This window comes from Petaurus breviceps, unplaced genomic scaffold, assembly GCF_028583685.1.
Source record: "Petaurus breviceps papuanus isolate PSGF00001 unplaced genomic scaffold, PetGlider_PUasm1.0 175, whole genome shotgun sequence".
NCBI classification, from domain to species: domain Eukaryota; kingdom Metazoa; phylum Chordata; class Mammalia; order Diprotodontia; family Petauridae; genus Petaurus; species Petaurus breviceps.
In genome coordinates, this window is record NW_027185764.1 from 27,824,631 (window position 1) to 27,848,172 (window position 23,542).

Here is a 23,542-nt window from a genome sequence, read left to right on the forward strand (position 1 = left end):
TTTTTTTTTTTTTTTGCTTTTTGGAGGGTAATTGGAGTTAAGTGACTTGCTAGTTTTTGTGTTAAGTGTCTGAGGCTGAATTTGAACTCAGGTCATCCTGGCTCCAGGGCCGGTGCTTTATTCATTGCGCCACCTAGCCGCCCCTATTAATTTATTTCTGCCACTTAATTCAATAGGGTACAATTTTTATTTTTAAAAATCAAACTTTAAAAAAAACTACTTTTGCAAAATTATAAACAAGCAAATAATTGCCTGAGTGGCTTCATACAATGCTTAATTTTTAACTCTCTAATGCATTTTTCTTGTGTATTATGGACCTGTTTGTGATTTATCCTCTCCTATGAACTATAAGCTTCTTGTGGGCAAGGATGAAGTCTTACATAAACTTTATATCTCCCTTCCCCATACAGAGCTCTGCTTATAGAAGGAGCTTAATAAAAGGTTACTGAGGCAAAATGGAGGCCAGAGAGACCTTCTTGGTTGCTATAGATTGGGTGTGACTGTTGGACAGCAAGAGCAACTCAGTTGCTCCCTGATACTTCAGCTGTGGGTAAATCTTGAAGGTGAGCACAGACACTGCCTATAGTAGCCAAGCTCCTCTCTGCAGCCCCAACCTAGAACCCATCTGATTTACCCAAATACCTATTTGGGATTGGACTCCTGGTGCTGGATTCCAGGGCCCTCCAAGTGCATGATTCGCATGGAGAGAAGTGAATACTGCTACCAGTGCATTGACTGTTTCTGAAGTGAAACAAAGTCTGGGAAATTGCAGATAGCTTTCTGCATGTGGCCACATGGTGAGCAATGAACTTTGCAGTGTTTGGTGAATCTCCGGCCAGTCTTGTGGGTGTAACAAGAAGCCAAATTTCAGGTGAGACATGAGCAAGCGTGTGTTGCCTATTACCTACAACTACACGTATACACCTCCCCGCCAATCCTTCCCCAGATACATACACTTGAAAGAAAGTTTCTTCTACAAAGATTTTCCTAAATGAAACAGTTGGAGGAGGGGGCAGAGAGGAGAAGTAAACCTTTGATTTCATTGGTGTCGTGTCCAGTGAGGAAATTCCCTCTACACCAATACACATTGACACCTACTCTATAATTTATGATCTTAAGGAGAGTCGCCTGAAACATCAGACTTGCCCAATATGACAGGTTCTTAACTCTAAAGCTCGTGTTCTGCCCACCATGCAGCACTTCCTACTGGAAAACATTTCCTTCTAATGAATAGCATATGAATGAAATAAATCTGCTGTTAATAAATCCTACTTCCTCACTAGGTGCAGGTGTTTATTGCAATCTACAGCTTTCAAATCAATGAATGATATTTTACACTGGTCCTCTACCAAAGCCCATCTTCAATACTTTATCTTGTCATGGCTTTGGGTTCTTGGAAGTGAACTTCGCTGAGTCCAGAGTGACAGTTCTAAGTACTCTGGAACAGCTCTGAGGACAGACCCAGCAATAGACTTCTGGTCTGCTGTCTGAGGAGCCACATCACTAAGGCTGGAGAAGCCCATCACCCAGAAAGTTTGCCCTCCAGGGATAATCTTTTGGATTCACAGAAACACATGAAACCAGATACTAAGGCATAATAGAGCTGTGAACTGCACTGGTGGAAAGAAATGCCACTTCAATGAAACCACAGATCTTTAGAAGCAGTAAAAAATTTCCAGGCAAACTAGGTTTTTCTTTTACTCAGTCAATTAACATGTATTAAATGTCTCCTGTGATCCAGGCACTGTGCATTTGTTGTTGTTCAGTCTTCTCTGACTCTTGTTGACCTGGTGGACCATCCTGTCTATGGGATTTTCTTGGCAAAGATACTGCAGTGGTTTGCCATTTCCTTCTCCAGTGATTTAGGGCAAACGGAAGCAAAGTAACTTGCCCAGGGTTACACAACTAGTAAGTGCTTAAGGCCAAATCTGAACTCAGGTCTTCCTGACTCAAGGTCCAGCACTCTATCCACTGAGCCACCTAACTGTCCAAGCACAGTGCTAAAGGTTTTCAAATAACTGATGCTCAAGTCAATTCAACACACACTTATTAAGTACTTCCTAGTACATCAAGGGCCTTTGTTTTTGTTGCTGTTTGTTTGAAAGGTCTTGATGCGTGACTTCATTAGTCTGAGGAACTTCTGTAAAAACTTTCTCTCCCCTAGAGTAGATCAGCACTCCATAGTCACATGAAGAGTTTCCTGAAGGCCCTGTCAGGTAAAGGGATTGCCCATCATACCACTCGTCACAGGGCTAGAATGTGTCAGGGAATGACCTGAACCCAGTTTTTCTTGACTCCAGTTAGCTCTGTATCTACCACACCTCTGTATATCTGGGTTATGGATATTTATAAGACCAATGACAGCATTCCTGGAGCAGTACAGTCAGAACCAATATTGAATGCTGCCAGTGGTAGTAGGAACAGCAGCAGCCGCAGCAATAGACTTTAATCAGCTCTTGTTTCCATGTGGCTCTGGGCTAGATGCCATATAAAACAAGTTAAACCCAGATTTTAAAACTTCACTTAAGAAGAAGTTATTAATAAACTAATTTTAGGAGTTAATACATAATAAATAAATATAATACAAATAACAAATTTTAATAAAACCAATAAAATTTAATATTTAATCAAACTGATTCCAAATTCATTCATTACTATGTGCTAGGCACTATGGCAAACATCAGAGATACAAAGACAAAAATGAAACAGTGTCTGCCCTCAAGAAGCTTCTATGGAGATGGGGGGTGGACATTAGCAGCTGGAGGAATCTGGAAAGGCCTACATAGGAATAGACTGTGTGTGAAGAAAGTTAGGCACTAGAAGGTGGAAAACTAAATGTAACACAGACCCTCCTCTCAAGAAACTTCTAATTTAATGACAGGTGCACAAATAACCATGATACCAAAAAGAATGCTAAAAGTATAAATCAGAGATATGAAGTATGATGAGAAATTTGAAGAGGGAGAGGTACTTTCAATGAGGGGAAATCAAGAGAGGTTTCATTGACAAGGGGACAACTGATCTGGGTCTCAAAAGAGGAGAAGACTTGGAGTCAGGAAGACCTCAGTTTAAGTACCACCTCAGACACTTACTAGCTGTGTGACCCTTAGCCTCCCTAACTCTCAGTTTCCTCATCTGTTCATGGGGGTGATAATAGCATTTACATCACAGTGAGACAGATGCATACATACATACATGTGCATATATGTGTGTTTGTATACACACATATATACATATATCTGCACAGTGTTTCACAAACCATAAACTGAAGCATACAGATGGAAATGGAAAATATGAGAATAAAAGAAGACAGATTTTGGAAAAAGAAGAGAGAATAGTGGAAGGCAAACAGTCCATTTTGGCTGAAATGTAGAGTACCCAAAAAAGCAGGATAAAGCTACAAAGGGAGGCTGGAGCTATTACATAAGGCTTTGAATGACAAGATAGAGTTTATTCTTTATTTGTTAGGCAAAAGAGAGCCACTGGCAGCTATATGCTCCAGTGGATAGAGAGCACTGGGCCTGCAATCAGGAAGGCTTGAGTTCAAATTTGACCTCAGACACTCACTAGCAGTGTGACTCTGGGCAAGTCACTTAACCCTATTTGCCTCAGTTTCCTTATCTGTAAAATGAACTGGGGAAGGAAATGGCAAACCACTCCAGCATCTTTGCCAGGAAAACCCCATGGACAGTATGTTCCACAAGGTCATGAAGAGTCGGACTTAACTGAACAACAGGGAACCACTGAAAGTTTTTGAGTGGAGAAGTGATGTGATTCTCTAGAGTCATGGGTGAGGAATATTATGGAGACAACAGTGTGGAGGGTGGATTGGAGATGGCATAGACTAAAGGCAGAAAGATCAGCAAGGACAATTTTTTACAATAGCCTAGATAAGAAAAGATGAGGGCCTGAATTAGGGTGGTTGAGGTGGAAATGGAAGGATGTATATTGTATTTTGGAGATATGGGTTAGCAACTGATTAGATAGGAAGGGAGGAGTCAAAGAAAACTTTTTCAAGTTTTCAAGCCTTGAAAACTGAGAAAATTATAAACCTGTTAAGGGGAGAGCTAAATTTTGGGGTAAAGATTTTAGGAATGTTATATCTCATATATCAGTGAGAGAACCAAGGTAGAAATAACAGGCAGTTGGAAATCTGGAAATGGAATTCTATGAAGATAGATGTTTAGGGGAGAGGTCATCTGCACAGAGATAAGTATCTAAGTAGTAAAGTAAGGGAGTGGATCAGAGGACCAAGAAGGAGAGAGGGGAGGAAAAGAAAAAAGGGAGGGAGAGAGATCTATGGCTGAATAAATTGTGGTAAATGAATGACATAGAGTGTTTTTCAGTCATGTCCAGCTGTATATGACCCTATTTGGGATTTTTTTTTTGGCAAAGATACTGGAGTGGTTTGCCATTTCCTTCTCCAACTCATTTGACAAATGAGGAAACTGAGGCAAACAAAGTTAAGTGATTTGACCAGGGTCACACAGCTAGTAAGTATCTGAGGCCACATTTGAACTCAGGTCCTCCTAACTCTGGGTCTGGCACTCTAGCCACTGTGCCACCTAGCTGTTCTATAAGAAATGAAGAAATAGACAATTTCAAAAAGACACAGACTTATATGAATTGTTAACAGAGTAAAGTGGAAAAAAAGATCCCAAAGAAAAATTTATATAATAACAATGACAGGGTAAAACCAACTTTGAAAGCTGCAACCAATACAATGACCATTCATAATTCCAGAGGCCCCATAATGAAACATGCAGAATTACAATATAGACTGAGACACATATACTTTCGCAAACCCCAGTTGAAAGAATTTTTTTTGATTGATTGCATATCTATTATAAGAAATTTGGTTTTCTTTTTTTTTAGTGAAGTGGCAGATGGGAAAGAAAACAGATTTCTGCAATTTAAAAAAAAATAAAAAGATGGGGAGTGTTACAAATGTGAAATGTCAAATGCATTTTCAGATGAGGTCATTGTATTTGTTTTACTTAACTGTTCTCCATTGTTACAATTGATCTTTCATGAAGAGGAAATAATCTGTATTGCAATGTTTGTAATGTGAAAGCAAAACATATCAATGAAACTCTGAGGAGGAATGCTTAAGATAGAACTAGGAGTAACACTCCGATTTTAAGGCAGTGGAAGGGTGAGGAACCAGGAAAAGATATGTGGGAGAAATGGTCAGAGTAGAGGCAGGAAAACCACAAAAACATGTTTGAAGAGCCTAGGAAAAAGGAAGATTAAGAAAGGATGCTCTATGGGGCAGCCAGGTGGCTCAGCGAGTAAGAGCACCGGCCCCAGTGTGGGGATGACCTGGGGATCAAATCCGGGCTCAGATACTTAGCACCACACCTAGAAATAACTGGCCGTGTAACCTTGAGCAAGTTACTTAACCCCAATTGCTTTAAAAAAAAAAAAGGATGCTGTAAACAGAGTCAAATCCTCTGGAGAAGTCAAGGAAGACTTTTTTTTTTTTAAGGGAGAATTGAATTTGGCAATAGGGAGGTCTCTGGCCAGACCATTTTTAGCAGAATGGTGAGAATACATTACTTTCCAGAAGGCACAGCTTAGCTAAGGATATTCCAGATAGTCAAATATATGGAGTTAAAGAAATATTCAGCTTACCTCTCAAGTCAAAGGCAAGCCAGATTCCATCATATACCTGTGTGCAGTTTCTGGCTACCTTTGGGGAGAAGTTCCTCTATTATTGTTATTAGTCCCAGTAAGTTCAGATTAATCCTAAATCAACTACATTTTCCTTTTGTTTAAACAATATTTTATTTTTTTTCCAATTACTTGTAAAGATAATTTTCAACATTCATTTTTTGAAAGATTTTGAGTTCCAAGTTTTTCTCCCTCATTCCCTTCCCCTTCCCCAAGACAGCAAGCAATCTGATGTAGGTTATACATATGCAATCATATAAAATAGATTTCCACATCAGTCATGTTGTGAAAGAGGAAAATAGAATAAAAGGGAAAAAATCATTTTAAAAAAGTGAAAATGGTCCACCTCTGTCTGAATTCAGCTTGCACAGTTCTTTCTCTCGATGGGATAGCATTTTCTATCATGAATCTTTTGGAATTGTCTTGGATCATTGCATTGCTGAGAAGATCTAAGTCATTCACAATTGATCATCCCACAGTGTTATTGTTATTGTGTACGCTGTTCTCCTGGTTCTGCTCACTTTATTCAACATCAGTTCATATAAGTCTTTCTAGGTTTTTCTGAAATCTGCCTGCTCATCATTTCTTGCAGCACAATAGAGTCAACTACATTCTTAAGGGAAGAGATTAGACTAGTTCTAGAATTCACCTTGGGTTCTTCAAGGTGAGCTTAGGATGGTACAGTATTGAATTAGATGTCTCAGCAATCTGTAAAGTCAGTTGTGCCCATAAGACATGAGGAAGCACGTAGGTTTCTGTTTATATTTGTGTCCCTAGCCTAACACAGTGCATGGCATATAGTAAGCATTGTTGACTTGACTTGGGGGTCTCTTTTCCTGGGGAAGATTGAGGAGATCCTAAACTTCCTCTCACAGGTAGGAGAAAGTTGTTCGAGGCTTAATTTGGGGCAGAATGAGTCCTGGTCCTAGAGTGCCATAAGCAAACCAGCTTTAGACATGAAACAAACTGCTCTTCTCAGCATTAACAGGCTACTGGGGAGTGATTTAAACACTAGGAAAATCTGGGTTCATTGTTCCCATGGCATTGTAATTTGGCAGGTCTATTTCCCCAAAACCAGTCTCTTCACAGAAAGATAGATGTGTCAGGGTATGGAGTGGACAATCAGTGACCACAAAATGCCCCCAAACACGCCACTAATTGCTCCCTAACTCTTGGTGCTACCCCACTGATCTCTCTGGATGTCTCCCAACCCTGTTCTTCACCAGCCCTGTCATCTCAGAAAACTAGAACTCTGCTTTTGCTTATGTTTTTGCCACCCAGTTTGGAGTTTGAGGCCATGGTGAAGGGAAAGGGAGGACTTAGTTTTCTATTTATTTGTATTTGCAGAACCACAGAGTGCCAAGGTGCTAATTGGAACAATGTTTGAGCAAACCATGCTTTCTATTGGGTTTTATTTTTCTGGTATTATGACAAGTTCACATAAGCTTTCAACAGTTCGATCCATCAGTTTCCATCATTCGGCCACTGATTTAAGTTGCCTTTGCCATGGTTATTTACAGAAAATCACAGAATAAGAATATACAGCAAAAATGTGCAATGTCTCCTTTCCCTTTTTCTGCATTTAATTAAAAAAGTCCCTCTAAATCCAACTTCTCCTTCTTACATGTCAAAAATGCATTTTGTTTTGACAACATGATTGCTGATGTAACACATACAACTTTCTGGGAGGGGGAAGGGTAAAAGTGGTCGTCATGATAATACTGTGACCCAAAGTCAATAGTTTAGTAAAAGGCCATCATTTTATTGTGTTCTATTACTTTAAAATAACTCTTGGCAAATAGTTTTATAGCACAAGATTTACTAGGCACTTTGGGGGAGGAGGTGCATTCTAACTTTGTGCAAATGTGAAAGATGCCTGTTTAATGGACTGAGAATATTTAAAAATACTTTACAGTGGAACATAGCAAGGTGCTAATGCAAATTAGCATTCCTTTGGCAGATAACATTTATTGCTTCATTTGTTTCTTTTACGCCTGTGGTTTGCAAACCACAGCTCTAACATTTTATGGCTTTAAAATGGTATAGCAGAGAAGCACCCTTGGGGGAGGAGGCAGTCTTGGTAAAGTCTAAAGCCATTGGTAGAGAATCCTATAGGAACGCCTGTAAGCATGATGGTGATTACTGTCATTACTATTGAGTGATAACGATCAAACACATGGCAAGCTAATGAGTAATTATTTCAACTCATTTTTTCCTGGTAAAAAAAATATAATAATGATGATATTAATTATTCATTTCTACAACACTTCAAGGCTTACAAAGAGTCTTCCTTAGAGTAATCTAATGGTTTGGAATTAAATGGAATCCTGTGAGAGAGGTAGGGAGAGTATTATTAGTGTAAACTGTGCCTTGGATACTTTAAGTGACTTGTCCAAGGTCACTGAGCTAGTCTACTGTCTCAGGTGAAGTGCGAATCTCTACTCTTCCTACTACACCACACTGACTCAGTCTACACTGAGACAACAGAGATCGCTTGTTCTAAATAAAAATGCCACGACTTTGCTTCTGGATTCATTCTTCTAAACGCGTATTAACTAGGAAGTCATCCATTTCAGGTCAATTTAAACAGGCACGTGTTTAGGGCCTGCTTTGTGCCAGGTACTGTGTAAAACCTGAAAATACAAAGACAAAAATTAAGCAGTCCCCACCCTCAAGGAGCTTCCATTCTATCAGGGGAGATGATATATGCACACATATAAGCATATGGAAAACGAGTTACCGGGGTTTTTCAGGTTAAACTTGTGAGTTCACTGGAATAGGGAACATTCTGATGAAGACATTCCCTCCACCAAAGCAGAGGAAAACCTGCTCTGAATCTTTCTGTCTCAGAGCTGCCTGGTGTCCTTGGAGACTAAGTGACTTATGTGAACCCAGCTCTCTATCCACTGAATGGCGAACACTTCTCACAAAATACTAAACACGTGTAAAGCAGACATTAAAAATGAACACAAATAATGGGGGGAGAGGACGAAGTGTGGACAACACTTGGGGAGGGGATCAGAAAAGGCTACATATAGGATGTGGCATTTGAGCTCAGATCTGGAGAAACTAGGGATTCCAGGCAATGACATAGAACTTTCCATTAAGTTATACACAGCACATTTCCAAAGTGATAGTATTAGGACAGCAGAAAGTTTATTTGTTATGTTTCATTTTCAGGGGTGGGGAACCTGTGTCCTGGAGGTCACACAAGGCCCTCTAGGTCCTCAAGTTCGGTCCTTTGACCAAATCCAAACTTCACAGGACAGATCCCCTTTGGTCTGTTTGGATTCAGTCAAAGGGTTGCACTTGAGGACCTAGAGGGCCGCATGTGGCCTCAGTGCTGCAGGTTTTACATATATGCCTCGTGTGTCACTTCAACATAAGCAACCTGCATTTCCAAAACTTAATTTATAGTCTTGGAATAACTTTATGAAACAAATGATGTCATATTACGACCAACAGCAGTAAAAATGGTATCATCTCAGGGCGGCCAGGTAGCACAGCTAGTAAGAGCACCGGCTCCAGTGTCGGGATGACCTGGGGATCAAATCTGGGTTTAGATACTTAGCACCACACCCAGAATTAACTGGCCGTGTAACCTTGAGCAAGTTACTTAACCCCGATTGCTTTAAAAAAAAAATTTTTTTAATGGTATCATCTGAAGCTTAATTCTGATTTTGACCTTGGTTTGAACTTTTCCCTTTTAGAACTGTATTTAATTAGTATAACTAAATCTGAAAAGTAGAATTTTATGATATTTATAAAATACTATATATATATATATCTGATAGAACACCAGTATATCATGTTCACAAGTGTAACTAATTATATATTTGATGAGAACATCCACACCATCCTGGTCCATCTTGCACTGCAGGATGCTTCCTTTCCTGATCCGTTCAGTTCTTAGGCACTCCTCCAAAATGAGGATAGTAATAGCACCCTCCTCCTAAATGAGATAGTATTTGTAAAGTGCTTAGCACACAATAGGTACTATATAATTGCTAGCTATTGTTGTTATTTTTGATAAATTATATATTTACTTCTCTGTATATATATATATATATAGTATCATGCCTTCCCCCCCCCCCAGAAGAATGCAAGCTTTTTGAGGGAAGGAAACAAGGATTTATCAAATGCCTTCTATAGTGCTACGTATTTTATCTTCACAACAACCCTAGGAAATAGGAGATATTATTATCATGCTCATTTTACAGTGGAGGAAACTGAGGGTAGACAGTTGAAGTGACTTGTCACACAGCTAGTAAGTATCTGAAGTCACATTTGAAGGAGTACTGAGCTTGGAGTCAGAAAGACTTATCTTCGTGAGTTCAAATCTGACCATAGACACTTACTAGCTGTGTGACCCTGGGCAAGTCACTTAACCCCTTTTGCCTCAGTTTCCTCATCTGTGAAATGGGCTAGTGAAGGAAATAGCTAATCACCCCAGTATCTTTGCTTTTTTGACCCCAAAATGGAGTCACAGAGAGACACCACTGAAAGACACAACTCAGTGATAACTTCCTGATTCTATGCCCAACACTCTATCCACTATGCCACCTAGCTGCCTGCTGAGGGAAGCATTTTAAAAAAAATTTGCTTTTGGTATCCCCAGCACCTTGCCCAATGTCTGACACATGGTAGGTGCACAATGAATTCGTGTTGACTTGAAATGAATTCCTTTCCCCATCAACCCTGAAAAGGGCTCACATATTTACCATACCTGAAGACTCAAAAAGTTGCTAATCAGTACCAGTGTCTACAAAGGAAGGTGACCTTTGCAGGGTGAGGAAAGGAAAAGAATGCTCAGAATCAAGCTTAATCTTAAGAACAGAGGAGCCATAATGACTCAGCTCCAAATTTCTCTTACATGTTCTCTAGCCTCCTGGGCACCAGACCTCCATAAAGCACTCCCACATGATTTGGTGTTAAAAGTCATTAAAACATGTAAACATTTTCCCAATACACAATTAAAACTCCACCTCCCTAACAGGTGCCCTCTGGTGCAATCAGGACCAATTTTATGTGTTGCTGTTACTCTGTTGCTTTGATGATTTGCTCCACTTGATGAAGTGTGTAGATGAGAGCCTCCTGCCCGGGTAATTCCTGGGCTATTTGCAAAGAAGCCTCTGTGGATTCAAGTCTTTCCTTTGTTTGAGGTCAGTCATGTGATGCTTGCAGATGACTGACAACAGCAGCCTTGTCACAACATTATTTCACCAGGATAGTAACTAGCCATCATAAATTCCTCATTTAATAGTTTATTACAGGTTGTATTCTATTGACAGTGTCTTTGTTTTACAACGTAGGCCAAAATCGCTTCTAGTCAGTAAATGCTCTTAAGGCCCAGGACCCAGTTTAGTACCCTCAGGGAAAGCCCAGCCTTTCATGAAATGAATCATAAATAGTTGAGTTAAGGAAACCACAGTAAAAGGGAGAGAGGGGCAGAAGAAGAAAAGAAAGGTATTTGGGAGATAGGAGACAATATTTTTCCCTCCACTTAAGTGAAATTTAGCATCAAGTGCTAAAATACTTCCAATTTTCCCCTTGTCAGATGATGATTAAATTGAACACAAAAATTATAAAGGCCACACTGACACCTTGAATTCTTGAGGCATGAAAAGGAGACAGGCACTACCACCAACAGAGAAAAGATTCCTATTTTGTTAGTATTTCTACATCTTGAGTTCAGATTCAATACTCCAGGGATCTCTGACACTATCAGTTCTTATAAGTATCAGACCACCCACCAGCACTCGCTGCTGGATGTAACCACAAAGCAATAGAAATTAATTTAAAAGAAGAGTAAAGACAGAAATGAGATTAGAAGAATATTTCCTTTTTTTCCCTTCTCTTTAAAAATATCTCCTCTTTGATTAAAAAACAACAATAAGGATATCTTTTTAGAAGAAAATACTGCAAAATACTCATATGTCAAATCCATATGTAGCTAATCATATTTTTTGATATATCACTCTGCCTCATCATTAACTTTAAATGCCATATAAGAATTTGTAATACACAGTAAATCATTTCAGAGGGATAATTTAGAGTAGTGTAGTTAATGTAAAACATTCTAGTTTTCACCAGCAGTTGGATGCCAAATTGTTGAAGAGGGGGTTGTTTGATATGTAAGTTGACATAAATTATAGTGAGTATAAATCTCTAATTATCTAGTAGAAGTTGTAGATTATTGAGTTTAGAAGATGGGAAAATATATTAGCGATAAGGAAGGCTGCCAGGTTCCATTTTATTTCTAAACTGAGGAACTATTGTTGTATAGTCATTTCAGTCATGTCCTCCTCTTCCTGGCCCCAATTCTCTAAAATTTCCTTTAAAAAAAAGCCTTTTAACAATTTTATAATGCCCTGACTCAAGAGAGTCCTAAAAATCTCGTGGTCTGGTAATACTCAGAGAGTACTGAGTTCAGGAGATGAGTAAAAAAGCAAAACAAAACATTAGCTACAGTGAACTCTGCCCAAGCTCTACTTTACATAAGAATTCAGAAATTAGTCCTTAACCACCAAACCTGCAGTAAACCTTTTAACTTTTAAAAATGACTTTCCGCGGGGTGCCCTTTGACAGCAAAAAAAAAAAGTGACAATTAACCAATTACAAATCAGGTGCCTATTTTTCTTCCTTCATCTACAAAGATGAAGACATTTGAGTGGAAATAATGTTCAGATTATAAAAAGTAGCAGCACATGAGTGAAATCAAGCATGGCTGGTGCTGCAGGGAATCAGTAACAAAATTCAGTAACATGAAACATCTCAAGGGACAGTAATTTTGAGCTGAAAAAGTACAAATGGCTGAATTTCTTGATGTTAAAGGGGTGCTATAGGATGAAGAAAAACACTGGTGTCTGGGGGAGTCATGTAACTTCCCTTTTAAATCTTCCTCTTCTTTTTTTAAGATGTCACCTAAAAGAAAAAAATAATATGTCAAAAGAGATTAGGGGCTTTATTCTGAATTTTGCACATTAAGTTTTAGTGACCTAAAAGTGGATAAGCTATAGACAACTGCTGTTTTTCTGCCACCCCAATACTCAGAATTCACATCTGTCTGCCAGCTTCTTGGGAGGGGGAAATGAGACATATGCATTTTAACATGTTCCAAGTCTATGGCCCCAGGGGAAAATCTACCTTTCACCATATATGGCCAAAGCATACACTCTAGTCTAACCCAGGCCTCTGTGCAGATATTTATGTAGCATCTCCCTTCCCCTCCCCCACCCCACCCCCAGGTTGGCATGACTTTAAGGAAATAGTTTAGGGTGGTCCCTGTAAAGTCAGTCTTCTAAAGTGTGAATGTTACAAATGGAAGAAACCATAAGGTTTTCCCAAACCAGGGTTATTCCTATCAGCATATGGGCTATGCATATTTTCATAGACAAAGAATCAAAGACATTGTCTAAAAAGATCTGTGTTTAATATGTTATTATTTTTTAAATACATTTTTGTGGTTTATTGGTTATATGAAATTGGTGATCTTGATCCATTCCTTACTTCTCAGAAGTCAATAGTAGAAAAAAACAATGCTAATGGCAAAGGGTTTGTCAGGAGTTATCTTTTAAGTGAAGTGGGAGTCAGTTTGGGTAGATGTCCAAAGCAAGAATTTTCACATCCTGGGGACTTGGGCAATATAATTGTAAGTGGATTATTTAGATCAAAACAATGAAACTCCAGAGGAGACATGGTGCTAATGTGAGGTCTGGGGGGTATGGGGGGTGGAGAGGCAAGGAGGATATTTGAGACATAGACATATCCCTCACTGAACTATCTTGAATCCATTTCTTTCTGTTATAAACAGTTTTTATAAAGAACATAAAGCAGGTATTATGCAGTCACAGTTGTTCCATCAAATACTTTTCTCCTCCAATGAAGTCCTTCTCTGATGCCTCATTGGTACCCCAGGTTCTTGAAAGTTATCCTTCTTTCTTTTTAAAAACATCTTCCACTTTGGCAAAAATTAAAAGAAAATCTAAGGATATCTTTCATCCAACAAAGGAGAAATTACTTCTTCTGAGCTAGAAAGGTTTTAAGCATGAATCCAGTGACAAACTGACTTGGGTATTCAATGACAAGCCTCATGGGGTACAGAGATGCTCATTGCCAGATGGACCAGAACATCCATCAATACCCAGCCATCCACAGAAACCATCTATCAAAGCATGGAGGAGTTGAGATCTGCATCAGTGGCAGGAGCACTCATACCCATTAAATCTTAAACCCCTGAAGAAATGAAGTGGTATTTTATTTTAATTAATTAATTTTTATTTGATATTTATATTTTAGTTTGCAACATTCACTTTTATAAAATTTTGAATTGGAAATTTCCCCTCTTCCCTTCACCACCCCCCAAGACAGCAAGAAATCTGATGTAGTCTATACATGTACAATCATATTAAATATATTTCCACATTAGCAATGTTGTGAAGAAGAATCAGAACAAAAGGGAAAAAACACGAGAAAGAAAAAAAGAGAGAAAATAACATTCTTCAATTTGCATTAAGACTCCATAGTTCTTTCTCTGGATATGGGTAGCATTTTCCATCACTAGTCTTTTGGGATTGTCTTAGATTTTTGTATTGCTGAGAAGAACTGCATCTATCAAAGCTGGTCATCACATAATGTTGCTGTTACTATGTGCAATGTTTTCCCGGTTCTGCTCACTTCACTAAGCATCAGTTCATGTAAATCGGTCTAGGTTTTTCTGAAATCTACCTGCTCATCACTTCTTATAGAACATTAGCATTCCATTACATTCATATACCACAACTTGTTCAGACATTTCCCCAGTGGATGGGCATCCCCTCAATTTCCAATTCTTTACCACTATGTAAAGAGCTGCTTTAAATATTTTTTTTGTACATGTGGGTCCTTTTCCCATTTTTATGAACTCTTTGGGATACAGACCTAGTAGTAGTATAGCTGGATCAAAAGGTATGCTTAGTTTTTTTGTTTGTTTTTTTGTTTTTTGCTTTTGCTTTTTGGAGAGGGGAAGGTAGGGCAATTGGGGTTGAGTTGCCCAAGGTCACATGGTTAGTTTGGTGTTAAGTGTCTGAGGCTGGATTTGAACTCAGGTCCTCCTGACTCCAGGGCCAGTGCTCTATTCACTGTGGCACCTAGCTGCCCCCATATGCTTAGTTCTATAGTCTTTGGGGAGCATAGTTCTAAACTGCTTTCCAGAACGGTTGGATCAACTCACAATTCCACCAACAATACATTAGTGTTCCAATTCATTTATCGTTTTCCCATTTTGCCATGTTACCCAATCTGATAGGTGTGAGGTGGTACCTCAGAGTTGTTTTGATTTGCATTTCTCTAATCACTAGTGATTTAGAGCACTTTTTCATATGATTATAGATAGCTTTAATTTCTTCATCTGAAATTGGGGAGTGACTTGTATTCTTAAAATTTTACTCCGTTCTCTATATAGTTTAGAAATGAGGGCTTTGGGATGGTTAGGTGGTGCAGTGAATACAGCATTGGCCCTGGAGTCAGGAGGACCTGACTTCAAATCCAGCCTCAGACACTGAACACAAAACTAGCCATGTGACCTTGGGCAAGTCACTTAAGCCCAATTCCCCTGCCTTCCCCCCTCCAAAAGGCAAAAAAAAAGAAAAGAAACGAAAAAAGAAATGAGGGCTTTATCAGAGATATTGACTGTAAAAATCATTTCCCAGCTTTCTGTTTCCCTTCTCATCTTGGTTCCATTAGCCCTTTTTGTGTAAAAATGTAATTAAATGTAATTAAAATTATCCATTTTGAATTTCATAATGGTCTCTATCTCTTGTTTGGTCACAGATTATGAAGTGGCATTTTACCAAGTGATAAATAGCAGAGCATATCCTTTTAGTTGTTTTAGTAGAGAATTCAAAGAGTTTAATCTATTTATCAAGTATGAAATATTCTGCTTGAAATCGTCCTGAAGTGAATTAATGAAGAAATGCAAAATAATTGATCACTTATGTGACAAACCCTGGAGATAGAAATGCCAAAGTGAGACAGTCCCTACCCTCAAGGACCTGTGTTCTATTAGGGAAGAGACACTAAAATATTAGGATGTCTGTCTGAAACCACGCTCTCATGGGAAAGATAAAATCAATATGCTGTTTTTCAGTTTTACTTCTTATAGTCACTTTAGAGAGGATCACTTTGAAGCAGAAGATATGAAAGAATTAGAACCTTCTATAGGTCAGTAACTGCTAGATAGACAGCAGGACAGACTTAACCAACCTGCATTTGAGAGAGACAGAGACAGAGACAAAGTGACAGACTCTACTTACCGCCTTCTACGTCTTGACACTTTAGCAAACCAGTTCAGCCCTACTTTATCCCTTGTTTCCTTGTTCTCTTGCTGCTCACACCTTGCCAGAGACAAAGGGAGACAAAGAGACAGGGAGGGAGGGAGGGAGGGAGGGAGAAAAGGAACAGAGACAGGGAAAAAAACTGAAAGAGAGACAGACAAAAAGACAGAAACAGGGGCGGCCAGGTAGCACAGCGAGTAAGAGCACCGGCTCCAGTGTTGAGAAGACCTGGAAATCGAATCCTGGGCTCAGACACTTAGCACCCACCCAGAAACACCTGGCCGTGTAACCTTGAGCAAGTTACTTAACCCCAATTGCTTTAAAAAAAAAAAGATAGAAACAGAGAGACAAAATGGGTGCTTCTCTAGAGTGCCTCTGAAACATAGCTGGCTATGGTTCTTCATTCCAGGAACAGAGTTATATTAAGCAAAGAGGCTATGTGAAACTCAAGACACTGGATGGGCTTTGGGGGTCAAGGAATTTTTAAGCCCCTACTGTTAAATAACATGATACATTTTTAGTTCAAAACTAAGGCATTGAACAATAACTGAATAGAGTCCAATTTTTTTAAATTCACCTTTTTGCTGTTCACGTTTCCTCCTTATTCCTCCATGCCTTACTCATCTCAAACCTATTATTCATCCTGATTGTAATCTGAAGTCTCTCACCCCACTATTTTTTGCCAGGCCATCATCCCTGAACTAGTTACAGTCTCCTCCCTTCCACATCTTGACACTTTGGCAAACCAATACAACTCTGCTCTATCCCTTGGTTCCTTATCCTATTGCTGCTCACACCTTGCCAAATCAAAATCCAGGATTACTCTACCAACCTTCTTCTTTTTCTCTACTTACATGCTACTAAATAGAACTGGAGGAAATCTGAAAATTGATGTTGTCTAATCTTGACTTCGGAAGCTAGGTAGCACAACGGATAGAGTGGTGGGCCTGAATTCAGAAAGATTTGTTTTTCTGAATGCAAATCTGGCTCTATCTGTGTGACCCTAGGCAAGTCACTTACCTTTGTTTGCCTCAGTTTCCTCCTCTGTGAAATGAGCTGGAGAAGGAAAGGACAAACTCCTCCAGTATCTTTGCCAAGAAAATCCCAAATGGGATCATGGAGAGTCGGACACAACTGAAAATCTCAACTGGGGCCCTCACTGCATCAAGGCAGTTCTTCTACTATTCCTAATTAATTTTCTATTCCACTTCCCACAACAGCTGTTCCAAATCTTCTTTTCTTTCAAGTCTCCAATAGTACCCCTCAGCTGAGGACCTTATCTCATGCTCTATAGGAAAAAAAAATAAGGCTATTCACTGAGAACTTCTTCTCCCTTCTTCCTCATCTCCTTGACTTTATCTTCCATAATTTCCAATCTCTCATGAAGAGGTGGCCCTTCTCACTAAGGCCAGCCATTCTCTTTGTCACCCAGGTAGAGGGGTTCTACCTTTGATCCCATCCCCTCCACCTTTTTTATCAGATCACTCCCACTATCCTTCTAACTCTCTAATCTTCAGTCTCTTCCCATGCATTTACCCATTCCCTAACACCTACAAATAAAGCCAACTCTCCTCCATTCTTAAAACTCTAGACTCCACTATCCCTGTTATCATCTTACATCCCTCTATTTCTTAAAGTCCTTGAAAAAGCTATCTTCCTCTCTTACCACTTCCTGTCCTGAAACTTCCTTCCTAACCTCTTCCAATCTGACTTCCAACCTTACCAGTAACAGAAACTGCTCTCTCCAAAATCACTAATGATCTTTTCATTGGCAAATCTAATGTTTTCCTCTCTATCCCTCTTTGACCTCTCTTAAGCTTTCGACATTGTTGACCATCCTCTCCTCCTATATATTCTCTCATCTCTGGAGTTTCGGTGACACTCTTTTTTCCTACTTTTCCTCTTAGTTATTTAATCACTCTTCAGTCTCTTGCTGATTCATCCATGTCATACCTCCTATCTGTGGGAGTCCTCCAAGGCTTCATCCTGGGCCCTCTTCTCTTTTCTCACTTTACTGTTTCCCTTAGTGATCTCATTAGCTAGCATAAGTTCAATTACTCTTTCTATGCATATGACTTCATATCTTTTCTTCTGTCTATTCTCTTGCAGAAACTCTAGTCCTGCATCAACAATTGCTTAGCAGACTTTTAGAAATAAATGTCAGGCATCTCAAACTTAACATGTCCAAAATCGCAATCGTTAGCTTTACCACCAAACCTCCTTTGGAGCTTCTATTATTGTTCAGGGAAGTTCATCACCATCCTCCTAGTCAACCAGGTTCAAAACCTTATTTTCTTCCTCAATTCCTCCATATCACCTACCTCATATATGCAGGTAACTGACAAATACTGTCTCTTGTGTCTTAATAATATCTCTCACATACATCTCTTCTCCATTAAAATAGTTACCACCCGGCCTCAGACTTAACACAAAAACTAGCCATGTGACCTTGGGCAAGTCACTTAACCCACTGCCCTCTAAAAAAGCAAAAAAGAAAATTAGTTACCACCCTTGTTAAAATGCTTCGACTCTTGTCTGAAATATATATACATATACATAATCTCTAGATTTATTATATATATGTACATATATAAATGCCTTCCATCTGGCCTGCCTGACTCAAGCCTTTCCCCACTCCAATCCATCCTCCACATAGATGCAAAAATAATTTTCCTAAAATGGAAGTCTGATCATATCATTCCATTTAACACACTCCCATGGTCTATTGCCTGGAGGTTCAGATATAAACTCCTTTGTTTGACATTTAATGTTCTTCACAACTTGGCCCCTTCCTATATTCTCATATATTGCATCCCTCCTTACACTCTACCACACAGCCATATTGATTTACACATTATTCTGTACAGAGGACATCCCATCATCCGTCTCTGTCCCTTTGAATCGACTTTCTCTCGTGCCTGGAATGCATTCCCTCCTCACTGCTTCATCTTAGAATCTCTGATTTCCTCTGAGACTCAGTTCAAGTGCTCGATGAAGCTTTCCTTACCTACCAGCTCCCAATTCTCTCTCTTTAACAAGCAGCTTATTGATTGTGTATTTATAGGTATAGTGAAAATGATGGGCTTGGAGATCATACATAAAATTAATCCACAGATTACTTAAAAACCTTATTTTAGCCACTAACCCTACATTTTTCATATGTGAAGTATATATGTGTGTTTGTGGGTGTATCTATATGGATATACATCTATATATGGAACCACTTACACATAGTAGCTGATTTAAGTCCTATTTCCTTTTCCTTCCCTTGTCTACCCTCTGGTGGAGGTTAATGAACGAGTGAAGGAGGTGTTAATGAATGAGTGAAATGGACCAAAGAGGACCAGCGGAAAGGAAAAGAGACAGCAAGGAAACTTGGCCATGAAAAAACTAGAAAACAAGCCCCTGAACCACTGAGTCAACTGCAACTGGCATCCTACTCTGAAAATCTGAATAATTCCTTTCTCCTTGGACTATCTTGTAAAAGGATCTTCCTGACTATGTCATAAGGTGTGAGTCACATACCAGAGTCAGGAAGGATTGAGCTATATAAATTATGTGATGCTGGTGAATTTTCATCAGTATTCTTAGCAACATTTTGATCACTCTTTGGATTAAATACATAAATGAGGGCAGCCAAGGGGCACAGTGGATAGAGAGATAGATCACTGGGCCTGCAGTCAGGAAGACCTGAGTTCCAATGTGACCTCAGACACTTACTAGCTATGTGACTCTGGGCAAGTCACTTAACCCTATTTGCCTCAGTTTTCTTATCTGTAAAAATGAAATGGCAAACCACTTCAGTATCTTTGCCAAGAAAACCACAAATGAGATCTGAAGAGTCAGATAAAACTGACCAACAACAATATTAATGATCCAGAAGCAGGTGTGTGTTTGTGTGTGTGTGTGTGTGTGTGTGTGTGTGTGTGTGTGTGTGTGTGTGTGTGTGTAGACAGACTTTACTTGCTAAGCTGACAGGCACCTTCACAGTGCAGAGACCAAAGACCAAGAATTCTTAAGGATTCTGAAAGGGGTTTCTCTTATTTTGTCTACTAACCTAGATTCAGATTATATGATTTGTTAATAGGATGGGGAGGGATAAAAGGGAGACCAAATATTTTCTTTTTAAAAATTACTTTCTAATTCTCTCTGGCCCTTGGCCTTCAGGTTGATATTTTTCTCCCTCATAGTTTTCTTTATTGACTTGGTGGCTTATGAATATTTCTAAGGTATTTCAATATTTGCTGTAGCTAACATCTCAGGAGGAAGGAATTTTCTTTGAATATTTCTGTTTTCCTTCTCCTGTTCTCCATCTTTGGGAGTCTCTGTCCTTTCTAATTAAAATTGGGGGCCTTTAGGGCTAGAATCTCCAGGCAGGGATAAGGGAAGTAGATATGAAATTAAAATGTCTCAATTCCCTTATCTGTCAAATGAGTGGGTTAAACAAAATGATCCCTCAAGACCCTTCTAGGGTCTATCCACTGGGCCCCCTGGCTGCCCTCATTAATATATTTAATCCAAAAATTGAACGGACAGACACACAGTAAAATCCTATGATTATAATTGGTAAAGTAGCAGAGATAGCAAAGGCAGAATGCCAGAATTATTTGGAAGAGGCAGGCAAAGAAGAGAAAGATGTGGGAGTCTAGGAATAATAAAAAGCAAGTATCTCGAGAAGCCAGGTGGAGGACAAACAGTTATAAAAATAATAATAATTAGGTGTCATAGAAATTTAGTCAGTTGCTAAAGGAACTGTTAGTAAACTATCCCATGGAAATTCCTGGTACCAGTCATTCAGCTCTAGAGGTGGTGTGGGAAAACCATGGACTACAATAATAGATGTCATTTCTAGAACCTTTTGAAGTTTGCCAAATGAATTTGGATGGATGAATGGGAGGCAGAGGGGATCCCCAAAGGAAGAATTTTGCTTTATTGTACAGATTATCTCCCCTTTGGAATGTAGATCTCTAGAGGGCAGAGGATGTTTCATTTTTATTTTTGTATCCTCAGCACAAGTTTGGCACACAGTAGGTACTTAATAATACGTGTTCATTGATTGCCAAATAAAATGCTTTATTTATAGTCAGTAGGAAAAAAGAAAAGAAAAGAAAGAACTGTTTGTACAGGTTTTCTCTGTGCCTTTTCAAGCCTCCACTCTTAGAATCCTTAGCTAGCTTTAAAATTCTACACAAATATCACCTCCTGTGTGAGGCTTTTCCTAATTCACCCTATTTTTTCATCCTCTTTAAAGAAAATAAATAAAGGCAGCCAAATGTCTCACTCCTTTACTTTTGGTGTTTTGTTATTTGTTGGGCAGCCAGATGACTCCGTGGATAGAGTTCTGGGCCTGGACTCTGGAAGACTCATCTTGCTGAGTTCATATCTGGCTTCAAGCACTTACTAACTGTGTGACTCTGAACAAGTCATTTCACCCTGTTTGCCTCAGTTTCCTCATGTAAAATGAACTGAAGAAGGAAATGATAAACCTCTCCAGTATCTCTTCGAGGAAAACCCAAATGGAATAATAAAGAGTTGGAAACAACAATTCTGTATTTACTTGTATGTGTACCTGTAGAGTCCACCCTCCACCACCATGAAACGGAAACTTCTTGAGGGCAGGGACTATTTTCTTTTTGTCTTTGCGACTCCAGCATCTATGATAGTACCTAGTGCTTCATAAATACTTGCTGATTAATATCTTGAATTAAATAAAGTGTGAAAAAATTCCAACACACTCAAACTCTGAAAGCCAATTTCCTTATCTGTAAAATGAGAGGGGTGCACTCAATGCCTCCCGAGGCTCCTTCAAGCTCTCATTCTGGGCTGGGCTGTTCTGTTCCCACATGCTGGTAGAGAACGACCAGCGCACGTTCTGGAGAAGAGAGAGCCGAATTTGCCCTTAAGGGATAGAAGCAGGTCGGCCCAGGAGAATCCGTCCCAAAGGGAGCAGGGGGACACAGTGTGCGGGGTTAGTGGCCGCTCAGGGGGCGAGCCGCGCTGGGAGGCTGCCCCTGGCTTTGGGCAGCTTCTCTCCTCCCGTATCCCCTGCCTTCGGCCCAGCGCGAGCCTGCTCGCCTTCTGGCCACCTGGCTTCCTCGGGTGCCCTGCTCCATCCACCCCTCAGCCTCCGAGCCTTCTCCCTCACGCCGCCCCTCCCCACGCACACGCTCAGCCCCTCCGATCACTAACTAGGGCTCGGGGACCGGCGGCACGCAAAGTCCCGCAGCCATCTCGCAACTGCCCCAGTCTGGGGAGGCCCCGAGGCTTCGACAGACGGCAGGCAGGCAGATGGACACATGAACGGACAGACACACAGAAACTGACAAAAACACAGATACTGACACAGAGACAGACAGCCAAAAAGATGGACACATAGACTGACAGCCACAGGCAGAAAGATAGACACATAAACTTGCAGATACACCGAAACTTACACTGACAGACACAGACAGGCATGCAGATAGAAAAACAGACAGACACAGACGCACAAATTCACAGAAACAGGCAAGCAGAAAGACACAGATTTACAGAAAGGCACTGACAGACACAGACACACAGACATGCAGATAGAAAAACAAAGACTGACTGACAGACACACACTCACAAACTCCCAGACACACAGACAGGCAGGCAGACAGACACGCCCTCCCTTGCAGCCTCCTTGGTCAGCACCCCGCGGGTCCGCCCCCCCCCCCCCCCCCCCCCCCCTTCCTCCCCGGGTTTTTGCTTTTTTCACGGAGCCCTGCAGTTACCCCGAGCCTGAAGGGGCTCTTACCTGGTTTAGGTAGGAGAAGGCAGAACCCCCCCCCCCCCGCCCCCAACTCCACCTAGCCCCAGCCTAAGGAAGGGGCCTCCTGCCGCTTCCTCCCACCAAAGGGTCTCATAGTCAGGGACGCGGAGACCCGGCGGGGTGCGGTGATTTCTGCCTTCTCTTACCTAACCCAGTGAAGAGCCCCTTCAGGCTCTGGGGAACTGCAGGGATCCGTGAAAAAAGCAAAAACCTGGAGAGGGGAGGGTTCTGAGCAGCTAAAAACAAATTAGGGCTACCTCCAGCCCGCAGCAACCAGAGGGCGGGACCAGGCACCAGAAAGAAGCGAATTCAGCCTCGTGGTAGAATCTGGGTTCTAGGAGATGCTCCTGCCCCCACCCCCACCCCTATTCCTCTTAGAGTCCAATCATTTCAGAGCTGGACCAGACCTTATGCCATCCAACTCTTTCATTTTACTAATGAAATAAGCGAGCCCAGCAGTGATAAGTTATTAAATTCTAGGCATTCCATTTATTAATAATTGTAAGTTATTAAACCTCTTTCCCCTTTTAAACTCCTAATTCCATCCATCTCTTCTAGTTTCATGTGGTTACTTCTTCTTACTGATATTAAACCGATCTGGCACAAGGTCTTTGAACTCCCTCCTTCACTGGAAAAGTTCTCTATATTCATTCTTCTCCCTGTTCACTCTTCTTGGGAAGAGGGGTCACTCCTTTGGAAGTTAATTCCTCTAGTCGTGCCCTTATTTCCATTCATTTCTGTCTCTGGGATTTTGCTCAATCCATTC